Source organism: Diabrotica virgifera, chromosome 4 (genome assembly GCF_917563875.1).
Source record: "Diabrotica virgifera virgifera chromosome 4, PGI_DIABVI_V3a".
In the NCBI taxonomy this organism is placed as follows: domain Eukaryota; kingdom Metazoa; phylum Arthropoda; class Insecta; order Coleoptera; family Chrysomelidae; genus Diabrotica; species Diabrotica virgifera.
The window spans coordinates 157528841-157553983 of record NC_065446.1 but is presented as its reverse complement, the minus strand read 5'-3'; positions in this window follow the sequence as shown (position 1 = coordinate 157553983).

Here is a 25143-nt window from a genome sequence, read left to right as displayed (position 1 = left end):
CTTATTTTTGCTATCAACAATATATGATCGGAATCCATATCATCTCCTCAATAACTTCGTACATCTGTTATTTGTTTAGCATGTTTAGCTTCAATCAAAATATGGTCAATTTGATTCCTTGTTTGGTCATCTGGCGAAATCCATGTCTCTTTATGTATTGCCTTAAGATCAAAGTATGTACTCATTATTCTCATATTATTCTCCTGTGCAAAGCCTATCAACATCTTGCCGTTGTCGTTACTTTCCTGGTGCTTACTCCTTCCACCTGTGGTCTTCCTGTACCTGTTCTCATTACCCACTTTAGCATTAAGGTCCCCTATAATTATTTTAACATCATACTTTGGAATTTTATTGTAAACCCGTTCTATAATATCATAGAATTAATCTTTTGTTTCTTGATTTTGGTTTCTGAAGAGGCATGCAAATTAAATAAACTTGGCTTTCTAGTCTTACCTCTGATTCTCAGCATACAGCTCCTTTCTGATAAAGCTTCAAAGGCTACCACTGCCTTCTGCAGCCTCTCACTCACCACAAAACCTGTACCCAGCATTCTATCGGCGGCTCCACTATTGAAAAAACTGTAACCGTCCACTGTTATCACACTGTCACCCTTCTGCTTCGTTTCTTGCATTGCTAACACATCCAACTTATACTGCTTCATTACTGTCACTATCTGCTTCAACGCACCAGCTTCATATGTACTCCTCATGTTACAAGTTCCTATTCTAAGAATGAGCTCGTTGTTTCTCTGTTTTTCCCTCTTTCTTTGTCATTCGTGTGTTCTCTCAGATCCTTGTTCATAGCGATTTTTTTGTCATCTTGTCCCCTCCACGCGGCCTCGTCTAGTTTCTTGGTTGGTCCAACTTTCCGTCTTTTCTGTTCCATCTCCAAGTTTTTCCTTCTATTATGAGCTTCCTGAGCCCCAGCTTCACTGCCTTGCCCTCGCTCCTAGCTTCTTGCGCTTTTTTCCGTAATTCGCTCTTCATTTCCATCTCTGCTACTGTTAGATCATCATTTATTTAAATCCGTTCTTCCTTAAAATCTCTTAGTTTTTTGTTATTTTGCATTACCTTCCTCTTGTCCGCGGTTTCCAAGTGCAGTAAACATTTTTCCTCTCCTAATTTTACAGCTGTTTTAATATCCACTTTTATATTCATGGTCTTCTCAATCAGGTTTTCCATCACCTCTTTTAAAATGTCTGAGTCCTGTGTATCTATCTTAACACCGGTTATAACCACGTTGTTTTTTTTGCTTTCTTTCTCTAAATATTCAACTCTACTGGTTAAATTTCGTACATCTCTTTTTGCTTGCTAATTCTCTTTTTTAATTTCTTCGTTTTCTTTCATAATTTTTTTATTTTCTTCCCTCAATACTCTAATTTCTTCTGCATAAATCCCTTGTTCCCTTTTAATATCCTTCACATCGGATGCTAGATCTTCCAACAATTTCATCACCCTGTCTATTTTTCTGTCAGCTCCCGTCTTTTCTGGTGACCGCTCTACTCTGCGGCTTCTTTTAAATGGGTCACTTTCATCGTCCTCTCCTTCCTCTCTCCTTCTTTTGCCTTCATCCGTTAGTTCATCCGACGACATTTCAGTAACTTTTCACACGCCCCCGGTACACAAAACTTTTAACACGATAGCGTAAAAAGAGCTCGTCGCTTCCTCCGCGTGGAACTCGTTCTCCTATCCACCGTATTAAAAGCAGTTCCTACCGTATTAGTTTTTGCACGTTCTTATCACCTTTTAATGGGTTTTCGAATATTGTTAATGATTGTAAACACTAAAACTAAACAATATGAACTTCGCAATTTCTTTTTGTTCTAAAACAATTAGGCGATTGCCACAATTCCGCAATCACTTTACGCCAACTATTCCGCTCTTCATGAACATCATGAACCAAGCTAAGAAAGAAAAGAAAGTACCACTAGACTGGCAGATAGGCATCATAACACCATTGTATAAAAAAGGAGATAGCAAAGAATGCTCAAACTATAGAGGAATCACACTAGGAAGCACAGTAGGAAAACTTTATGCTAGTATACCAGAAAACAGGCTAAGAGAAAAACTAGAGAACACCTTTGAGGAGAGCCAGAGTGGTTTCAGAAAACAAAGAGGGACGAATGATCAGATTTTCATAATCAGACAGATAATAGAAAAAGCTCTTAAAACAGAAAAAGAAATACATGCATGTTTCAGAGATATGAACAAAGCTTTCGACAGAATTAAAAGAGAAGATATTTGGAAATACTAGAGAAGAGAAAAATTGAACAAGGTCTAATAGGATGCATCCAGAGTTTATATATAAAAACGAAAAGCTATGTAAGGACAAGAAATGAAAAATCAAAAGTATTCGACAGCAACATTGGATTAAAACAGGGTTGTGTCCTGAGTCCACTACTCTTTAACCTAGTACTAGATGACGTAATAAAAAACTGCAAACACAAATGGAGAAAATATAATGTAGGATATTGGAAGTTGAGAATGATACAAATGACAGAACTATGCTACGCAGACGACCTGGTAATCATTGGGGAGTCAGAAAAACAATTACAAGAAAATATAAACATATTGTATGAAGCGCTAAAAATCAGAAACTTGAAAATAAACAAAGAAAAATCAAAAACAATGATAATTGGAAGACAAAACGGAAAACACAAAATAGAAGTAGATGGCAAGCAACTTGAACAGGTAGACAGATATAAGTATTTGGGGGTAATCATAAGCCGGAATGGAAAATTAGAAGATGAGATAAATGAAAGAATTGGAAAGACTGGTAAGCTGTACAATAGTATTAAGAGTAACTTTTTAAAAAAGAAAGAAATACCTAAGAATATAAAAACCGAAATAGTAAAAAGATTGTGAAACCCACTCTAACCTATGCCTGTGAATCTTGGGCATTAATAAAAAGGCAAAAGAATAGACTAATAAGCACAGAAATGAGATTTTTGAGAACAATAGAGGGAAAAACAAGGAAAGATAAAATTAGAAATCAAACCTTTAGACAAAATCTGAAAATACACCCAGTTACCCATACAACAATCGAACAAGGACAACTTAGATGGCTCGGACATGTACTGAGAAGAGGAGAAGAAAAAATAGTAAGACAGATATATGAAGCGAGAGATATGGGAAGAAAGAAGAGAGGACGACCAAGAAAGACGTGGACAGAAGAAGTGAGGGAAGCGGCCGACAAAAGAGGAATAAAATGGGAGGAAACAAAAGCATTGGCCATGGATAGAAGGAAATGGAAGGAAATGTGGAAGAAAACGACGGAGAACCTAACTCCGGAACAACTCACACCGAAAGGTAGACGAGTTCTGGATTAAGTAAGTAAGTATAGTATATTAAGTATGGAGAACGGTAAGGGTTTTATACTGATCGAAGACAATTGTTTGGAGGAGGAGCGGAACGACGACTCCAATTATTGTCTGAGATCGGTTACCCTTAACGTTCGACATGCTTATAACGTTTTTTGCACGATTGATACCATTATAAATTATAAAATTAAACATTTTCGTCATATTGACTAGTTTCATTTATTTTATCAAGATAGAGACTTTGGTTGTTAGGTAGTAACTTTACGTGCATAACAACAATGGAGAATTGAGTTTTTATTTAGTTGTCAATAATTTTAAGTACAATTTTGATTATTATAAATTAAAATATGGGCGAAAGTGAATTTGAAGAAATTGAACGGGCTTGGGAAGAAGGGTGTTCCGCAATTATTCCCGAAAAATCCAAAATCCGTTATCAAAATACCTACCAAAGTTTTAAAAAATGGTGCGAAGGCAAGAATTTAAGAATCGAAGAAAAGACTCTATTGGCATATTTCGTTCAAAGACATATGCAGTTGAAAGCTCCTGGAAGCCTCTGGGCAGAATATTCAATGATTAAATCCATCGTTTTTCTTTATGATGGCATTGATATTTCCAAGTTTTCAACTTTGATCGCGTATTTGAAGAGAAAAAATGTTGGCTATAGGCCTAAGAAAGCGAGCATTTTTACACGGGAGCAATTTGAAAAATTTCTGATGGAAGCACCTGATGAAGAATTTCTAGTTCACAAGGTAATATAGAAAAAATATTGTGCAATACTAGTAATACTACTAATGTATGCGATTCTGCAGGAGTTTCTGTTAGAAGTGAAACCACAGCCCAAACAAGTGTGATTTCATTAAATAATTTAACAAATTGTACCATAAGTTTCAATAATAATAAATAATTCGCTAGTTTTCTTTATTCTTTCAAAAAGGAAATTAAAATTAACAGATTTTTTAACTCGACGGTAAGTGAATTACTTACCGTCGGGTTTGAGTACTTACCGTCGAGTTGGGTTACTTACCGTCGAGTTGCTAGTAAATCTCACCTACTGACGTAAAATCTGTCACGGTAAACAGTCAAAAATGATCAATCGTGCAAAAAAGTACTTTTTATGGTCAAGTGACCAACAAAAAAGATATAAACAAAAATATGTTAAACATTTTTAACAAGTTTCCTTTTGGAGGTTATAACTTTTTTTCAGTTCATTTCAAAATAAAATAACATTATAGCAATTTTCTAGAGGGTTTTTCAGCAAACAATTTTCACTATAAATTGTTGTGTAATTCTATTTATTTTTATAGCTTTTACAGAGCCAAACTTGACCAGATTCCCGAATGCTTATAGGGATACAATAAAAACAAAATTAGGCTTACTTTTCTATTTATATATATATATTTTTTATTCATACAATTTATTATGATTTTAACATTCCTATGCTATTACTATAATGTCAGGCCGTGGAGTTGGGATGCCTACATTGTAAAATGGAGTGCATCCTATCATCCATGCTATGGCATGCTGGACGAGCCATACAGCCTGTAGTCAACATCCCGAAGTATGAGCGGGAATACAAGGTGTAGCCATACTCATACGCTTATGAAACGCACCTGGCGGATCGTAAGGGCCTTCACATTTTACTTATTTTCAACTAGTCTTGAGTGAAATGTCTTTAATCTTTACTATCAGCCTCTCTTGGCTAACTCTTGTTTCTTCCGACCCCGAATGGCTATTAGGTTTCCGAGGGCAGACGGGTCACTATATTTCTTTCTACTACATACTTTTCACCGAATGATTGCCGGTATAAGCAATCCCCCACTTACTGACCAACGGCTTCGGGCGGATGAGTTGGTAAGTGGTAGGGCACTCTTTTGTCCTAGGGTCAAGAAATTGGCCCTAAGGCGGATGAACCAATGAAGTGGTCAACGGCATAAGGATACGGAAGGGAACGGAAAACCACTGTATTAAAGGCCTAAAAGGCACTCCTAGACAACCATAATGGCATTAGAAAAAGCCCAAAAACACCTTACTGATCATGGAAGTCGGAAACCAAGATCCCGCAGGAGAGTTACACTTGAAGAATATGAGGCCTCTCAAGTCGTTAGCAAACGAAACCCTCATAATCAGAAGGAAACCAAGAAAACCATTGGTTTAGAAAAAATAGAAAAAGGAAGAACCCTAAGACTGGCCACATGGAACGTGAAGAGTTTATATCAACCAGGTAAGCTCGATAACCTAACAGCTGAAATGGATCGCCTTAACATAAATATATTCGGTATCAGCGATGTTCAATGGCCCGATTCATGAAAACTAACCACAAATAACGGCATGATGTATTATGTTGGTAACAATGATCCAAGACACCGATATGGAGTTGCCATACTTGTAGACAAAGAGACAAACAAATCTGTCGTTAGTTTTACCCCCTACTCAGAGAGGTTGGTGATGATTCAGTTGCAAACATTCTCTAAGAAGATAAACGTTGCCCAAATATATGCACCTACTGCAGACAAAGATGAGGCCGAGATAGAAAGGTTCTACATGCAATTGAACGAAATCATAAGATCCACAAAAAAAGATGACATATTGTTGGTGATGGGAGATTTCAACGCCAAGATTGGAAAAGGAAAAGTGCATGGATGTGTGGGAGAATTTGGCTTGGGAAAAAGAAATGAAAGGGGGGACAGACTTGTCGAATTCTGCCAAAGCGAGGAGCTGGTAGTAATGAATACATTATTTAAACTACCTAAAAGAAGACTTTATACCTGGAAATCACCGGCGGATTCGGAAGATCACATTGTAAGGAACCAGATAGATTACATTTTAATCAAATCCAGGTATAAAAACACTATAAAGTCTGTGAGAACATACCCCGGAGCTGACATAAATTCAGACCATAATCCATTAGTAGGCGTAATGAAGATGAAATTAAAAAAGATCCAAAAACAAACAAATATACCAAGATTCGATGTCTCAAAGATAAAAGAAGAACCTATACGTCAGAGTTTAAAACAAGAAATAAATGATAACTTGAAGAAAATCAAACAAGACGTGATAAAGACAACAGATGTTAATGACAAATTGAACATGATACAAGAAACGTTAGTAGAGGCAGGAAAGAAAATATTACAGACAAAAATAAGAAAAAAACAGAGATGGATGACTTCAGAAATCCTAGAGTTAATGGAGGAAAGAAGGAAACCTAAAGGCAGGAATAAGGCAAAATACAAAGAAATACAGAGGTTAATAATAAAGAAAATAAAAGAGGCCAAATCCACCTGGCTGACAAATCAATGCAGTGAAATATAAGAATATTCTAAAAAACATGATAGCTTTATTATGCATAAAAAAATAAAGTAAATCAAAAATACACAGCGAAAAAAGAAAGATGGCCTTCTTAAAGACATAAATGGAAAACTTATTATAGAAGTCAAAGAAAATTAAAAAGTGGAAGGCGTACATAACAGATCTGTTTGAGGATAATATACAAGAACCGGAAGAAATCGATAGCGAAATGGGACCAGAGATTATAATGGAGGAAATCGAACAAGCAATACGAAACGCAAAAAACGGAAAAACTGTAGGTCCAGACGAATACCTGCAGAATTACTGAAATGTCTAGACGATGAAACTCTACCTGTACTACTGGATCTGTTTAATGAAGTATATAAAACCGGAAAAATACCTCAGGAATGGTTGGTGTCCACCTTTGTAACAATACCTAAAACAATATATGCCAAAGATTGTTCAGACTATATGACAATATCACTAATAAGTCATACCCTCAAAATATTTCTAATGGTGATTCATGGAAGATTATACAGAAAGCTAGAAAATGATATGGATGATACCCAATTTGGGTTCCGCAAAGGAATTGGAACAAGAGAGGCATTGTTTGCATTTAATGTCCTCTCTCAAAGATGCTTAGATATGAACCTGGATATTTATTCCTGTTTCATCGACTTCGAAAAAGCGTTCGACAGAGTCCGACATGAAAAACTAATAGAATTATTGAAAAACAGAGATAAAGACAGACGAGACTTACGAATTATCATCAATCTGTATTGGAATCAAAAGGCCAATACAAAGATAGACGAACAAGAGTCCGAGAATATTGATATAAAGAGAGGGGTAAGACAGGGTTGTGTACTGTCGCCGCTACTGTTTAACGTGTACAGTGAAGCCATATTTCAGGAAGCGATAGCGGAACTAACTGATGGAATCTCTATAAACGGAAGAATAGTAAATAACATAAGATTCGCTGATGACACCGTTATAATGGCAGACACCCTGGAGTCGCTACAAGAATTGTTAAATAGAATTAACGATTATTGCATTCGATATCAACTGAAAATAAACAAGAAAAAAACTAAATTTATGATTGTCTCAAAAACACAACATGGAAATGAAAGGTTAATACTAGAGCAAACCCAAATAGAAAAAGTAAAGACATACAAATATCTGGGAACCTGGGTTGATGACAAAAATGACCAAAGTAAAGAAATTAAACTCCGAATTGAAACTGCAAGGCAAGCATTTATAAAAATGAAGACACTGCTTACAAACAAAGACCTTCAGTTGCCTCTCAGATTGAGGGCTCAAGATGCTACATATTTTCTATATTACTATACGGAATGGAAACTTGGACATTGAAAAGTCAACACATAAGAAAAATAGAAGCGTTCGAAATGTGGTGTTACAGAAGAATGTTGAAAATTCAGTGGGTTCAAAGGATTACCAATGTTGAAGTGCTATGACGTTTAAATAAGGAGTTAGAAATTTTGAACAGTGTAAAAACAAGAAAACTAGAATATTTGGGTCACATTACCAGAGGAGAGAAATATGAGCTGCTGAGAGTTATTATGCAAGGAAGGATCCAAGGAAGAAGAAGCATAGGAAGAAGACGCATCTCCTGGCTGAGGAACCTTAGAGAATGGTTTAAATGTAGTTCATTACAACTGTTCAGAGCAGCAGCCAACAAAGTGACCATAGCCATTATGATATCCAACCTCCGCTAGGAGATGGAACTTTAAGAAGAAGAATGCTATTATTAATCTGTTTTTGACCTTTCTCCCCACTATAAAACTTATAACCCTAAGCATATATAGAAAATGCCCAAGAAGTTGTTTGAGGACAAATTCGCTGGTTCAGAAGAAGAATGACGCAACCGCAAAATGCAAAATTCTTAAGAAGAGCAAAAAACGAATTTTTGATATAAAAATCATAAGCCATTCACCACATGGTGGTCAGGATCTCGAGATATAAGCGTTTTTTGGGGTGTGCCGCTTGTCTAGGAAGTAACATAATTTTTTTCCTATTGTATATTTTGACTTAAAATAATTCTTCATGAATTATATTTTATTGTTGTGTTGGTTAAAATTATAAATTAAAAAGTTTGTCACTCAACTTTTTTAAGTAAACATGAAACTAACGAAATATGATGACAAAATGTTTAAAAACTAACAACTCCTTTTTTAATGTGTTTCAACATTTTGGACAAATTTCATTGTTATCTACGTACTTTAAAGATGACACAGTACAATTTTCAAAAGGAAACATTTACAGCGAGGTAAATTTGAAAAACCTTCAAAATTTTTTTTCGGCATTTTTGCATAAAATTTTATTTTTGAGCATGTTCCACCAAATCTAGATAAAAATAAACCACATATTCGGATTCAGCGACCTCGAAAACATAAAAATAGACCAAAATTGGTCATTCACCTTAAATTTGATTTTCGTGGTCGGCATAACGATTGCTGCCGCTCGACTAAATATAGATAAAAGTATTTTTTTATTGTATTCCTATGAGAAATTCCAGCGAGAAATTGTTTGTAAAATTTGGTCTCAGGAGCAAATGCCTGAAGAATGGAGTTTAGGCTTAATATGCCCGTTACACAGAAAGGGAAACCAACTGGAATGCAATAATTACCGCGGAATAACTCTCCTAAATACAGCATAAAAGATATTGTCAAACGTTTTACACGAGAGATTGAAGCCCTATACCGAAACGTTTCTAGGAGAATATCAGGCAGGATTCAGGTGCGGACGTTCAACCATTAACCAGATCTTTACACTACGACAGATCCTCGAAAAAGCGCAAGAGTTTAACATAGATATGTACCATATTTTTGTCGATTTTAAAGCGGCATATGACAGTGTCTTAAGACCAAGTCTTTACAATGCTATGAATGAGTTGGGAATTCCAAAAAAAACTCATATCTATGATAAAAGTGACAATGGCGAAGATGCTATCAGCAGTAAAAATTCAAAACGACTCGTCAACCCCATTCGAAATACATAAGGGGTTAAGGCAGGGAGATGCGCTGGCGTGTCAGCTTTTTAATGTAGCCTTAGAAAAAGTTGTACGAGACGCTAATTTAGATAGCAGAGGAACAATATTTAATAGATCAGTCCAAATTCTTGCATATGCAGATGACGTGGACATTATAACAAGAACCAGGGCGAGAACTGCGGAAATCCTAACCGATCTAGTAGCAGCAGCAGAACTAATGGGGTTACATATAAATCAAAATAAAACAACATTCATGGCGACTAACACAAACACAAGAGCTGGAAATGTTGATGCAGATCTAATCATCAATGACCAAAACTTCGAAGCGGTCAAAGAGTTCATATATCTAGGGACATCGGTTAACCCCAATAATGACACATCTGAGGAAATAAAAAGGCGAATAATAATTGCAAACAGGTGTTATCATGGTCTATCAAAGTACTTATCTAACAAACGTCTGTCTCAAAAAACTCGTATAAGGCTGTATAGAACATTGATAGTCCCCGTTCTCACATATGGTTCAGAGGCATGGACGCTAACTAAAACAGATGAATCCGCTCTATCAATTTTTGAAAGAAAGGTACTACGCAAGATATTCGGAGCGGTTTGTGAGAACGGAATATGGAGGCGTAGATATAACTTTGAACTGCAGAATATCTACAAGCAAACGTTTGGTGGAAAAGATATTATCACTATAATTAAGCGAAATCGCCTGCAGTGGGCAGGACATGTAGCCCGAGCCCCTGAATCGAACATGATAAAAAGGATTCTAACAGCTCAACCCGTGGGAATGAGAAGACGGGGTAGACCAAAGTTGAGGTGGTTGGACGGGGTAACACAAGATGCCGAGAAGATCGGAGTCGGCAACTGGAAAGTGCAGGCAAGGGACAGAACAGAATGGCGTAAAACGCTTGAGAAGGTCGAGGCCCTCTAAGGGCTGTAGCACCATGATGATGATGATGATGATTCCTATGAGAATTCGAGAATCAGGTCAAGATTGGAGCGCTGTAAAACCTAGATAATAAATAAAATTAAACAACTTTATAGTGAAAATTGTTCATTGAAAAATCCTCTACAAAATCGCTATGATGGTATTTTATTGTGAAATGAACGAAATAAAGTTATAACCTCCAAAAGAAACTTACAAAATTTTCTCATATTTTTGTTTATAACTTTTTTGTTGGTCACTTGACGATAAAAAGTAATAAATATAAAATTGTGTAAAATTTTTAATTTACTACATTTTATGTGTAATTAAATTTTCTGTAGGATTGCTAGTCTAGGAGATACAGTGCGAAAGCCCTTTGCACCTCTTTTTCCAATATGGCGGCCGGGGGATAAGAGTGGCGACCCCAAAAACTTGAACTTAAGCTTCTACTGAACCTCTACACATTAAAATAATAAAGTTGGGAATAAGGGTGGGAACTTCTCCCAAGATAAAAACGCACATCAGCTCATGGTAAACTTTGAATTAGGAGATAAGTAGAGGCTATTCCCAAAATTTCATAAAATCCATGCAGTATTCGGAGGTAATATCCTGTTTTTGTTCTCATTGATTGGCGTATAGGTAAAAAAAAACAAATAAAATTATTAAAAAATTAAAAATCATAATAAAATACATAGAGCTTGATCACTAAAATCATTGTATGCCCATGCCCATGTAAAAGTACCATGTATTATAATATAAGATTCGTTGGGAAAACTACGTATTTATAATAAAACAACTAGCCTTTTGGCTTTGCCAGTGCCATTAACTTAGGAAAAATATATGAAAAAAAGAAGACTACTATACTACTATACAAAGAAGCTTACTTAATTTTTCTTTTTTTATGATCGAACATTTTAAATTTACCATTTATTTGTTCTGCATATTATAGTCTGGAAGGTAGGGTCAAATTCTTATGGTGACTTTAGCACGGATTTTATGAATATTTATTTTTGTAGATAATACTTGTTTGATAACGAAAATGTCTGTCGGGGCTTTTAGACAAGAAAAGATAAAATATGAAAGTAAATGGAAAAACCTTACAACAAATATGTCAAATATTTATCTCCGTGCTTTACATCCATAATGGCCTAGTGGTTAGTATACCTGGCTCCTGGATTTCATTCAGGCGAGTCGGGTTCGATTCTCGGCGTGGGGAATTCTTTTTGTTTTGAAAATTGACATTTATATTTGAAAAATGATTGTTTTTATAATTCGAAGTATTTATTATTTATACGACCCAATTTAAAAAAGTATTATAAAAACAATTATTTTGCAAATCGAAATGTCAATTTTAAAAACAAAACCGATTTCCGAGGTCGGGAATCGAACCCGACTCGCCTGGGTAAAAGCCAGGAGTCAGGTATTCTTACTACAAGGCCAATATAGATGTCAGGTACGCAGATAAATATTTGACATATACGTTGTAGGGTTTTCCATCTACTGTCATATTTTATTTTTCTTGCCTAAAGCCCCGATTATGGGCCAGCTGACACATCATTTGTTGATAAGCGTGAGAACAACTGACTATATTAAAACAGCTGTGCTAAAATGCTCCAGTCAAATTTGACGCTGCCTCCCGGACTATGATGTCAATAAATTCCCTAGCTTAGTGACACAAGCCGTCCACTAGGTAGTTAAAGTTATTACTTGAAAAACTAGAAAAAATAAAATGATCAGGAAAGAGTTATAAGACCCAAAAATAGTTTGTTCAAAATTTAGTTTATGAGGTGGTAGAGTCATTGATTATAAACACCAAGGTGTGTGTTTATAATCAATGGTAGAGTGTAAAACCTCTTTTTGTCCAACACAGCACGTCAAAATAATAAAATTGACTACCTCTATAGCCCAGTCGGGATACCATTTGATCTTGCATTAGGAGCTGCCCCAAATTTTATTTTTCTAATCTTTAGAAGGGGTCAATAGTAGTATAAATTTAAAATCTCGACTGAATTTGACCGTTGCGTTAGCCGCCATCTTGATTTTAAACGAGAAAGGTTTTTGCTCAATATCTCCGCCATTTTCAACTTTTCGACAAAAAATATACAAACTGAAATTGTTGAAAATGCGATTTTCTATAATTTCGTTAATTATAATTTTTTCGTGCGCTCCATATTTTCCGAGTTATGGGGAAAAACAGTGACAGTTAAAGCATAATTATGGATTTATTGAATTAGCTCGTTTATTATTACTTTTACAAAAAATTTTTACCCATACAAAAATGAAGACAATTAAATATTGAACAATTTTGATCTCTTTCATTTTTTTGATAAAATCAATATTTAAGGTAGTACGTATGCGGTAAAGGAGCGAGCGTAAGACCCGAATGATTTTAAAGCAATTGTTTTTGTTCAATATCTTCCCCATTTTCAACTTTTCGACAAAAAGTTTAAGGAATGAAATTGTTGCAATTACGATTTACTACAATTTTTCGAGAGAACCAGTGGCGGGTCTAAGAGGGGGGGATGGGAAAATTCCCCCCAACGGGGTCCAAAGTTTAAAAAAAATTGTTGACATATTAAAATATGTTAGCTGACATGAAACTTAATTATCGACAGACAAATTCAACCAATTAAACCCGCTAGTTAATAAAATTAAGTGAACTTAATGCATATAAGTTATTATTTATGTCTTTCATGTACTTAGTTTGGTTGGTGTTTCATTGGAAGTTTCAAAAATTGTATAAAATATAATTCTCTTTATTTTTGTTTATGTACAATTATGTCGTAAAGTTAATAATAAATGAGACAATTCAAAAATTATGCTTCCCCTCAGCTTCCACTATTTTCCTCCTTAACTCGGAGAATATTGATCGCATAAAAAAATTGTGGAAAAGAAATTGTAGGAAATTGCGTTTCCAACAATTTTAGTCCCTACCGTTTTTGTCGAAAAGTTGAAAATGGCGGAGATATTAAGCAACAACGGTTCTCCTTTAAAATCAATATGGCGGCCAATGCAATCGCGGAATTCAGTCGAGATTTTAAATTTACACTACTATTGATCTCCCGTAAAGGATAGAAGTACAAAATTTTGGGGCAGCTCGGAAAAAAGATTCAATTCAGTAATTATGCTTCCCCCATCACTTTTTACTATTTTCCCACTTAACTCGTAAAATATCAACCGCATGAAAAAAATTGTTAAAAAGAAATTGTATGAAATCATATTTGGAACAATCTAAGTTGAAAATGGCGTAGATATTGAATAAAAACAATTGCTACAAAATCAATCAGGTCTTACGCTTGCGCCATTATCGCATACATACTACCTTAAATATTAACTTTAGCAAAAAAATGAAAGAAACTAAAATTGTGTATAATTTAATTCTCTCTATTTTTATATAGGAACATTTTTGTCGTAAAACTAAAAATAAACGAGATAATTCAATAATTGTGCTCTATTTATATATAACTGTCACTATTTTCCTTTATAACTCGGAAAATATTGATGGCACGAAAAAATTGTAAAAATAGAAATATTAGAAAATTGCATTTTCAACAATTTTGTTTGTTATACTTTTTGTCGAAAAGTTGAAAATGGCGGAGATATTGAGCAAAAACGGTTCTCGTTTAAAATCAAGATGGCGGCTAATGAAATGGCGGAATTTAGTCAAGATTTTAAATTTACTATACTACTGACCTCTCCCTAAAGATTAAAAACATAAAATTTGGGGCAGCTCTTAATGCAAGGTTAGGCCTGTTATTCGTCTAACCCGACTGGGCTACTAAAAAATGTATGCTAAGGCATACCTTGGTCAATGGACTAAGTGTACTTTTCATCTACACCGTAGTGTATCAGATCAATTTTATTTCTGCTGTCATGGATGACATTTTTAAACTTAGTGTTCTTAAAAGAAACTATTTTTTATTTAGCTTAAATAATGCCTCGACAACTAAGGCCATTGGCATGGAACAGATGCTGATTTCGCAATCAGACTATAATATACTGTAATGTGTAGTGTGTGTGTTGAGTAAATGTCTTATTACTTAGTAAAGTTAACTTCTTTGTATTATTATACAAAAAATTCGTATTTGGCAATAATCAATAGCAAGTCATAACTGTCATATCATAAGATGGATTTTACTAGATGGTTAAAGGCAAACCAACCTTATTTAAATGGCAATTCACATCCTAATCTAATTATGCCCTTTTCGATGATTGCATAAATATGCTTATAAAATATAGTGCCTAATATCAATACTTCCTTCAGAATCATACTATAAATATTCTATAAGATTTTGGTTTGTCTACGACCTCTAGCAACCAAATAAAATTATACCTTTATACAAAAGCCGTCAAGTAGTGTATCACAAAATCATCCCCAGGAGCTTTCACTGTATAATCATATCATAAATAATTGCAATATTTTTGTTTTCAAATTCTGCAGTATATTTCGGTATTGCACAAGCCTCAAGCAAATTCTGGAATAAATTACCAAAAATATATACCCTCACCGAAGAATTTGTAACTTAATGGCATATTGCCCGTGTTCCTTATTTTGCAAGTAGTAAAAGAATAAGAAGAAGACGGAGGAGACGGATATTGATGGTCACGTAAGCCTGCGGATTGTTGGGTTCTCCTTTTGGACCAATTATTTAGGGCGCCCAGACTTCTAATTGTGGGTGCCAGTTGGTTCATGATAATAACTGAAGAAAAGTTTATTGTTAGATATAAATTTCTATTTAATAGTTTTTTTAATTAAATGTTATGGCGTCAATCATCAGATATACGTTATGGGACAATTTAAAACACAGAATAAGTGTCTACGTCTTGCGTAATAATGCTTCCCAGGTATTTAACTCTGTAAACATTTTCTATTTATGCTCCATTGACTTGTGATAATAGTTTATCTTGTTTGATTAAATATCATAAACTAAATTTTATGTAGCTACGTTTATATTAAGCCCAATTATTTCTCTCCTTTTGCATTTTTAAACATTTGAAGTCCTTTCATTATAACAGACAAAATAACCGTATCGTCCCCATATTCTAATTGTCTACTTCTTCTTCTTCTTCTTGTTTTATAAACATTACTTCAGTAATTTGTCATTCCATCGTGTTCGTGGTCTCCCCACTGATCTTGTTCCTATTGGGGAACCGTCTCTCGCCGTCCTTATTATTGTATTTGTTGTCATTCGGCTTATGTGGTTATTCCATTCTACTCTTCTGTTTCTTACACAGTCATTTGTTCTCCACCTAGCATCTCCGACGTATATTTGTACTTCCAGCTATGTCCCATAGTGTCTTACCATCAATTCTTCAAAGGATTTTCATCTCAGCTGTGTTTTAAAATAGAATAAAACTATTGAAAAAATTGAAAATGCACTGTGTCCGTACTAGAGCTGCATTCCCGGGAAATTCCCGGGACAAATTTTCCGGGCAATCAGTAAAAAATGGAAATCCCGATTCACGGGAATCCTTACAGATTTCCCGGGATTTTTTAAATATTTTATTTTGAATTATGAGTGGAGATATTACTAACTCACAATGAATAAATGATTCTGATACAATAATTATCTATGTCTGCTTAATAATCATTTAAATCATTCCACTTAAAATATTTATTTTTCAATTATCTCTTCGACATCAGAATTTTTGGCGTTAAATTAGATTGTATCATATCAGTCAGGATAAATATTCTTTTGTTTGTGCGACGATCTGATTCATTTGGAGCATCCAAAATTATAACAATAATTTTAACTATTTAGAATGGGAAATAAGCCACAATATTATTAAAAAATGATTTTTATTAACGTTTCGACGCCCAAATCACGACCCTCGTGATTTACTATGAGATCTCTAACGCGAGAATTTTAATGTCACCGTTGCATGTGGTTGTCTTTTTAAAGACAGATCACATGCTATGATTTTTTTTATTTTTTTTTTGTGACGGATATTCTTGAGTTGGGGTTGATTTCATGTAATCGAATGAACTATCTTTCAGTAAAGTCGTCCCAGGAACGCAATTCATAAATATTGGCAATATCATTTTAAAGTCTTCTACTTTAAAATGTATCATATGTATCTGAATTGCCGATATAAATGAGTCAAATTAAATAAATTATTAGAAGAATTTTTTTTTTACTAAGCAACAACATTTTTATTTATATTAATAGTATTTTGTATTTTGACAACGGCTCCCGATTTGGGCGTCGAAATGTTAATAAAAATCATTTTTTAATAATATTGTGGCTTATTTCCCATTCTAAATAGTTAAAATTGTAAAAATGCCACAAGAAAATAGCTTCAGTATAACAATAATATTTATGTTAAATTCAAATTATTTTTATGAAGAATTAGTACATAGGAAATTTAATACGCTATTATATTGACGTAAATCAGCTGACCGGACGTTTAAAAAAATTACCTGCACTAAAAAGCATCAGACCTACATCAACAGAAAATGCGTTTTCAACTTTAGCAAATTTCTGTACAAAAAAAGCCAGCCTGAAAGATGAAATACTTCACAGTTTATGTTTTTTAAAAACATATTTCAATAATAAAACAACGAAAATTCAGATTAAACACAAATTTATAATGTTTCTATTTTTAAAATTTTCTTTAAAATTATTGAATTTTTCCAAACCTTTTTAAATCGTAATAAGATTTATACGTTTTTATACTAATTGCATTGAAAAATTAAAAAAAAAAAAACAATTTCTTCTTCTTTTTTTAATTTCCCAACTCTCGAGAATTCCCGGGAAATCCAAATTACCGACTCCCGATTGCCGGGAAATCAAAAGGGCCCGGAAAATGGAGCTCTAGTCCGTACTAAGATGTTCTTTTTTGGCTTCTAATAATAATATGTTTAATTTTAATGTTGTCAATATGATTGTTCCAATTCGTTAAATTAGTAATAATAGTTAAAATTATATAAAATATGGACAATTCATCATCATCATTGGCTCTAAAAAAAACCCATGTTGGTTCTTGGTCTGTTACAAAATTAGCTTCCATTCCTTCCTATCCTTCGCCTTGGCTTTCCAATTTCGCACTCCTAAGGGTAAGAACAGAAAAAGTAGGTCGAGGTAGAGGTGTAGGTCGCGGTGGATGCCACTAGTTAAGTCGCGGTCGATGTCGACAGCACATAGCAAGGAGGTCACCTGCGCTGTCAGTCGAGCTAGAACCACTATCAAGTGAAGTAGTTTAATGAAATTTGAAGAAATTCAAAAATTATCTGAATACAAAAAAGGGATTATATAAAAAGTATCAACTCAGATAGCGCAGGTAATGACAACTTGGCTTCGAACAGAACAATTACAGGGAAGCATCCATGTATGCCGCGCAGTAGACATCCATGTAAAACAAACTCATTTTTTTTTTTTTCAAAAGCATCGATGTAAACCTCCTGGATGGCATCGCGCTAAACCTCCACCGCGACTTACCTGCTCTGTTCGCTTTTATTCATTACAATGTGCTTATTTTACATGGATGTCGACATCGACCGCGACCGACACCTACACCTCCACCTCGACTTACTTGTTCTGTTCCTACCTTACTCGCAAATCGTCTTCCACCTGGTCCTTATATCGTGCTCTGGGCCTGCCTCTTCTCCTCACTCCATCCGGACTCTGGCTATAAATGTGTTTCGACGTCTTCACCTCATTCATTCTCTCTAAGCGGCCTAGCCACCGCCGCCTGTTTATTTCGATAGATCTACCAATACTAGGCTCACTATAAAGGTAGGTTCAAAATTATAACGTCTACGCCATAATCCGTTTTCCTTTACGATTTTATATATAGATATTGTATGTCTCGAGGATTTTACGTTCACAACAGCCTAACCGTTCTTTATCACTTTTTGTTATCGTCCACATTTCTGACGCGTATGTAAGGACAAGCTTGATTAGAGTTCTGTATATCAATATTTTTGTTCTTTGTATATATACGTGTCTTTTTGAATATACGTGTGTTAATTTCTGCAGTTACTGTATTACTTTGGTTGATTTGTGAGCCTAGATATACGAACTCTCTTAATCCTTTAAAAGTATATGTTCCAACTCTTAGATCTTCAGGTTATGCTACTTGATTATTATTTGAGACCTTCACATACTTAGCTTTATGAATATTAATTTGTAGCTCCATTCTTTTTGCTGCTGCTTCCAATAATATGTACAAGTACATACACATAAATTACGAACACACTTTAAAATACACGATGTAGCGGTTACACAGTTATGTTTACCAACAAATAAACCCATATAAGATTTTTACCATGGACTTCTTTTCATAACTTTTTGCATCATGGACTCACACTTGCAATCATTTAATTAGTATTTCTATCAACTTGCGTTTCTGAATTTAAACTGTAAACCATTCATCCAAAAATGGGCCTTATAGCTGAAGATAATATTTCGATGAAAATTAGGGTCAATTTCCAACTTTCCATTTCAGCGAATACACGTCTTTATCTTTAACCATAGCACAGGATTCTCCAAGTTGGGTGGTCTGTGAAAGGCCGAGTTCTTGTGAACAATACGAAATCATCTGCCTCGGATTCCCCTACAAATTCTAAGGAACAAAGGCTCTTATTTCAGTAGGTATTGAGCTTTGTTAAGGAACGGATGTTGATTGATTGATTACCCAACCAGTGGACTTAACTTCTCTCCTCTTTATTCTTTGAGCCATTGTCAGGGCTTGCTAAAACTCTAGATATTGTTATCTTGTTGAGGTCCTGTAACATATGGAGCGTTTCATGTAGGGATTTTCCTACTATAGTCTTCATTTATTCTGCCTCTCGTGTTAAAGATTTTCCTCTTCATCTGGGGTCTTTTACCTTTCCTTTATCGCATACATACTCCCAATAGTTAAATGGTCCCATTTCTTCTGGCTATGTGGCCGAAGTAGTTTAAGTATGCTCAGTATAAATTTTTTAGTATCAAGAAAGTCTTCCATAATTAACAAGTTGGTTCTGGGTTCATTCCAAGACATGCTTAGAATTCTTCCATAACCCATATTCTTTGATATAGAATAAAAATTAATACTTCTTTCATATAATAAAGTAATCAAGATTCTAGTTTAGGAAAAGCTGTTCCCAATCTGTTTTGTAAATTATTGGCGATTCAAAAACATATTCTGGCGTGCATCACTTTGCGATTTGACAGACAAAAAAATAAATTGAAAATAAAAGGTGACAAAACTTTAAACGCGTCTTTCTCAAAACGGCTTTTTTGACACTGTAGATCAAAAACTACTTGACCGATCCACCTGGAATTTTACATATATTTTCTTTAGACATTTTTTGAGGTAAAGCTGTCGAGATATTTTTTGTTTTATGCTTATTTTTTGTTTAACAATAACAAATATGTTGATTTCCACAATTTTTTTCAAACAAAAATTGTTGTCTTGATTTCTTAATGATCCCAAAAGTCAAAAATAGATAGAACTTAAAAAACTCGACAGTGTTACCACGAAAAACTCATACGCTAATAAAATCGTTGTTACGATAAACTGCCCCAGATAATTAAAATATTGAGGAATAATATTTCTATCAACCAGGATAGTTATCGTTCACCCTCACCCTAGCCTAGCTCAGATTCCCAAGGTGTGTGTTCGTCTTGTCCTAATCGAAAATAAGAACAATGAAGATCTGCATTGGAAGCAATTAAAACAATATTTTACCTAATAATGTTTATTTTTCATAAAAGATATAATTAAATTCGACTTTAAATGTTAAATTCAATAACATAAATATTCAAATTCTTACAGAAAACAAAAATTTTGGATTATACTTATGTATGGTTTGTGGTATTCGACGGTAGATCTTCTTGATGTAGGATGGTACAGCTGGTGCCTTTTCAACCTGGGCTAGATAGTCGGCATTAGGTCATTGCAGCTCTAGTTGATTGGTTGGTTGCTGTTGTAGTCTAGATTCTAGATGCATCCTGTTGTTTTTCTTGGCCTTAAAATTGCATCACCGGTGATGAACGCTCCCTAAGGGAGAAAAGTTAATGTTCTATCCAAAAAACGAGAATACAAAACGTGTATCAGGTTAACATTAAGAAGAAAGAAAAAAGTACCTTGCCAAAAAATATCCAAAATCTAGCAGATAGCAAGTGGCAAATTAAATAGAATTTTTATTAATTATTACTATATAAAATTATTTGATAACTACGTGCATATTAATTATGTGCAATAAAATATTGAAAATTAAAATATTGAAGCAACGCAGGTCGGTGGAGATTTGGAGGTTAGATGCGAAAAAATGATTATAAAAACTGTGAATGCAACGGAAAATAATGAATACAAGAAAATACAATATTGAATTTCTTAACCCAAAAGAAGATTATGTTTGGAATTAAAAATAGCTGTTATCAGCCTGTAATGGCTTTTAAAATAAAATTAGATTTTCCCTCTCCATTATTATATGTCACATTATTGACATGACAGAGCAAAGTACGAGATAGACAGGCACGTTCCACCTTAAAAGACAGATACCTAGAGAGTAAGGGAATATTATGAAGTATATTCAGTATGACTTAGATGTTAGATGAAGAGAGAGATAGAAAATGGAGGAGAGGATAACAAAAGAGGACACCAAACAAATTTTAACGGGAAAACTAATAAAACAAATACAGGAGAAAATTATTAATGAAATATTAAAGAAAAGAAAATAAAATAATTATTGAAAAATAAAATAATTATTGAAAAATAAAATGGCAAATATGTGACGTTTGTAACGTTACACATACAGTCGATCCCGCTTATTATAGTACCGCTTATAGGAATATCCCGGTTTAAGGAATAGAATTTTGAGGTCCCGAAACATTTCCATTTACTCCTTAATAAATTTAACCGCTTATATCAATACGTTTTAGTAAAAGAATATCGCTTTATCGAATAATTTTAAGTTATATTCAGTCAGATTACCGATTATTTTTCCAGAAAAAAAGTAAGTCTCTTGTATGTATGTTAATAAGAAAATATGTATACCTATATCTACATATTGCATACATTTCATACTTATTTGTGTAGGTATGCATGCACAGATAATGTAGTTTGGTGTTTTAATAAAATAAGCAATAGTTACTCTAGATACTGTATTATTGACATAAAACGAAATAAAACCATATACATAATATATGTAGTATGTACATGTACATACATATTACATACATATTATATGTACATGTACATACATAGTATGTACATGTACAAAGTGTGTTGTACTATTATGACGTATATTCGGTACATTTATTTCTGCTAGCCACCACTGATCGGTTATCAGAATATCCCGGTTATAGGAATATTTTTGCTTGGCACGAAAGTTATTCTAATAAGCGGGTTCGACTGTATATTTGAATTTTTGGTTTACCATAATCCAATGATGAGTTCTGATGTCCACCGCAAAATTTATTGTTTTTTGAGGCGTCTTTAAAAAGTTGCCACCGATGGCTTATTTTTTAATATTTTTCCTTGAATTTTTTTTTGTATATTCTATGAATTGTACTAAATGTGATTATTTACCTAATTTAAAAATAAAACAATTCTAGCATACTCACGCCCCTTACGCCAAAACCCCTACGCCCCACCTGAAGGATAGCTATGACAAGATTTTCATAGGCAACCCATGCAGGTACCTAAAATTTGTCTATGTATGAAATTTATAAAAAAAATGTTTCATCTGGAAAGCCGATATTATAACGCAAAATTAACGTATTATAACGCAAAAATTTTTTGTTTATTTTTATTCGCCTTCCTGATATCATTTGCGAGTTAGAATATTATCAGTACATATTAACAATATTTGAATGATATGAGGCCATTGTTCACTTTTACTTCTGTGTATTTTAGTCGATGATTGTGTGTTTACATTTATGCTTTAAAATATTGTTGTTGACCAAACAATCTTTTATAATTGACATAAACATTAGTAAGTTATGAGCAAAAAATTCGAAGGTACCCACCCGGGATAAACTGGTTACAGGGAGTGATCAAAGTGTTTAAAATAATTAAGTACATTGAAATTGTGGTCACGCGATCGAACGACTGGTTCTTTAAAATTTTAGAGAAGTGCATCTGCTTCTGCTACATACCCCTCTGCATCCACTAACTACAACGCGTAGATTATAAGGTACACTTCAAACGCTTTAAAAATGATATTTTTTATAATGGGAGGTATCGTTTAGCTTCTTAAGTTAAGCTACTTGGATTTTGTAAGAAGTAACCAGTCATCGGTTTTGTGCAGAAGAAGTTTTTGTGAACACAAAGAACTATTAATAACACCAGAGGTGTGCACTACTTATAGGCCAGGTTAATAAGACAAAAATATACCTTGTTCGTGACACTTCAGCAGCCAGGGTGTTGAAGCGTTTTTTCGACAGGTCCTTTGAGAACAAATTATAACCATTTCCTGCGTGGGATCTGGCGGCCATTTTTATTTATAAACAATTAACTGTCAAAAAATGGCATTTCCCTCTTTGTTTTTTCAAATAAGCTGAGAACAGTAAATGATTTCTTTAGTACAAATATCTTCGAGATTACGGAAAAAGCTTTAAAATGACGTATTACAAAGTTTGATATACTTATTTATGGTTATAATAATTGCGAAGAAAAGTCGGAATTGCAAAAAAATATTTTCTCAATAACTGTTGTAAAAAATAGTGTACAGCTTTGAAATTTTTGTCAAATGAGGGTTCTTTTGTGCTTAATATGTGATAAAAATTTCAAAGCGATTCATTAAATTGTTTAAATTTTATTCAAATTGTTTTTCCCAGAGAGCATTTCTTTGCAATAACATAAGTCAGAAAAAAATGACCTTATAGTCTAAGAGTTAGTGAACCCTCCGACTAACGGTCGTCCTGTAAGGCTAGAAATTTGTCTAGTGATAATTCATGGCACACCAAGGCTAAAAACCATGACCTGACAGGCATCAGCCGTGCACGTGTATCTGCCAGGTAGCGTTGCCAAGTCTGATTTGTTTTAAATCGGTACATAAGGTAAACCACATCGGGATTTAGGGTTGTAGATCGGGACAAATAAACAATAATAGCCAAGTAAATTAATAACGGTTTTGGAGTGTAATTTTCAGGGTCACTCCATAATACATGTAACTCCAAATTGCATGAAAATTTGGTTTTAGGTTCTACTTACCGTCTACTCCAAAGTAGAACTTGTACCGTTGGTAGCTTTTACTTTGGGGGTGCGGTTTTTACGCGCGTTTGAAATAAGTCCCAAAATGGATAAATTGACTATTTCTAAGCAACTTATCTACAGAATTTTTTAACCAAGTCGATGCTTTTCGCGTAATTTGCGATTGAAAATGTTTATTTTTCGATAAAAAATCCACTTTTCCAGGCGGTTTTTCGTAAATAAATCAAGAAGTAAGTATTTTATCGAAAAAAATATTCTTAGCAAAAATGTAGCTTATAAAAAAAAACAAAAAAAATATGTGTTCAGAAAGTCTATAATACCAGTAAAAGCAAAGTTGTATCTCATCAGAAATACGTTCTTATTCGTCAAATTCCCAATGGAATATTTCAACGTGAAATAACCAAAAGTGAAGTAATTTTCTGGAAGTACTTATTGAAATTATTTAAAGGGTTTAAAAAAGTCTTAAATTTTTTTTATATAAAAGTCTCTAGCTTTAGAACTAAGCAAAATAAAGTTGACCTTTTCTTTTGTAAAAAAAAAAATCTTGGAAATTTCCCATTATTTAGCACCCTAAATAAAATTACCGCTTTACCACTTACTTTATACGTGTATTGTTTATACGATCTGTAAGGTTTACCGGTTGGAAGTCCTTATTTTAGAAAAACATTGGTTTACCTGATACGAAAAATCTCAAGGAGTATGTAGGTATTACTGTTATAAATATGATAGTTTCATTTTGCTTTTCTGTAAGACAAAAACTGGTTAAGATATGGCTGTTAATATTTTGCATACACTCGTGATTAGTGACTCCTTCAGGCCCTTTCAAAAATAAGCCCTTCAAACCCGTGAAACAGATCATATAAAAAATACCTAAGTAAAGTAAATTGTTTGTGAAGCCGTAACGATTAATTGCATTTGGAAAAAAGGGGTCAACTTGATTTTGAGCATAACTCGCTTAGTTTTGATGCTATAAACTTTTTGAAAACATAAAATAAAGCTTTATAAACACTTTAAAAAAGTTTTAACGGGTTTTTCCAGAAAAGTGCTTCATTTTTTGGTTATTTCACGTTGAAATATTTGATTTGAAATTTGACGAATAAGTACGTACTTTTCGCAAGCTACAACTTTGCTTTTGCTGGGTCTATAGACTTTACGAATTTACAATTTTTTTCATTTTTTTTGTATGCTACGTTTTTGCTAAGAATATTTTTTCGATCAAATACTTACTTTTTGAGTTATTTGTGAAAAACCGCCTGAAAACGTGATTTTTATCGAAAGATAAAACATTTTCAATCGCAAATAACTCAAAAAGTATTAACCAAGTTACACAATTATATAAAACTAAAGTTGCTTAGAATTAGTCAATTTATCCATTTTCGGACTTAATTTAAACGCGCGTTTTTTCACCCCCCGACTAGGGGTGACTGTCACCGGCCGAATAAAAGCAACTAACGGCAC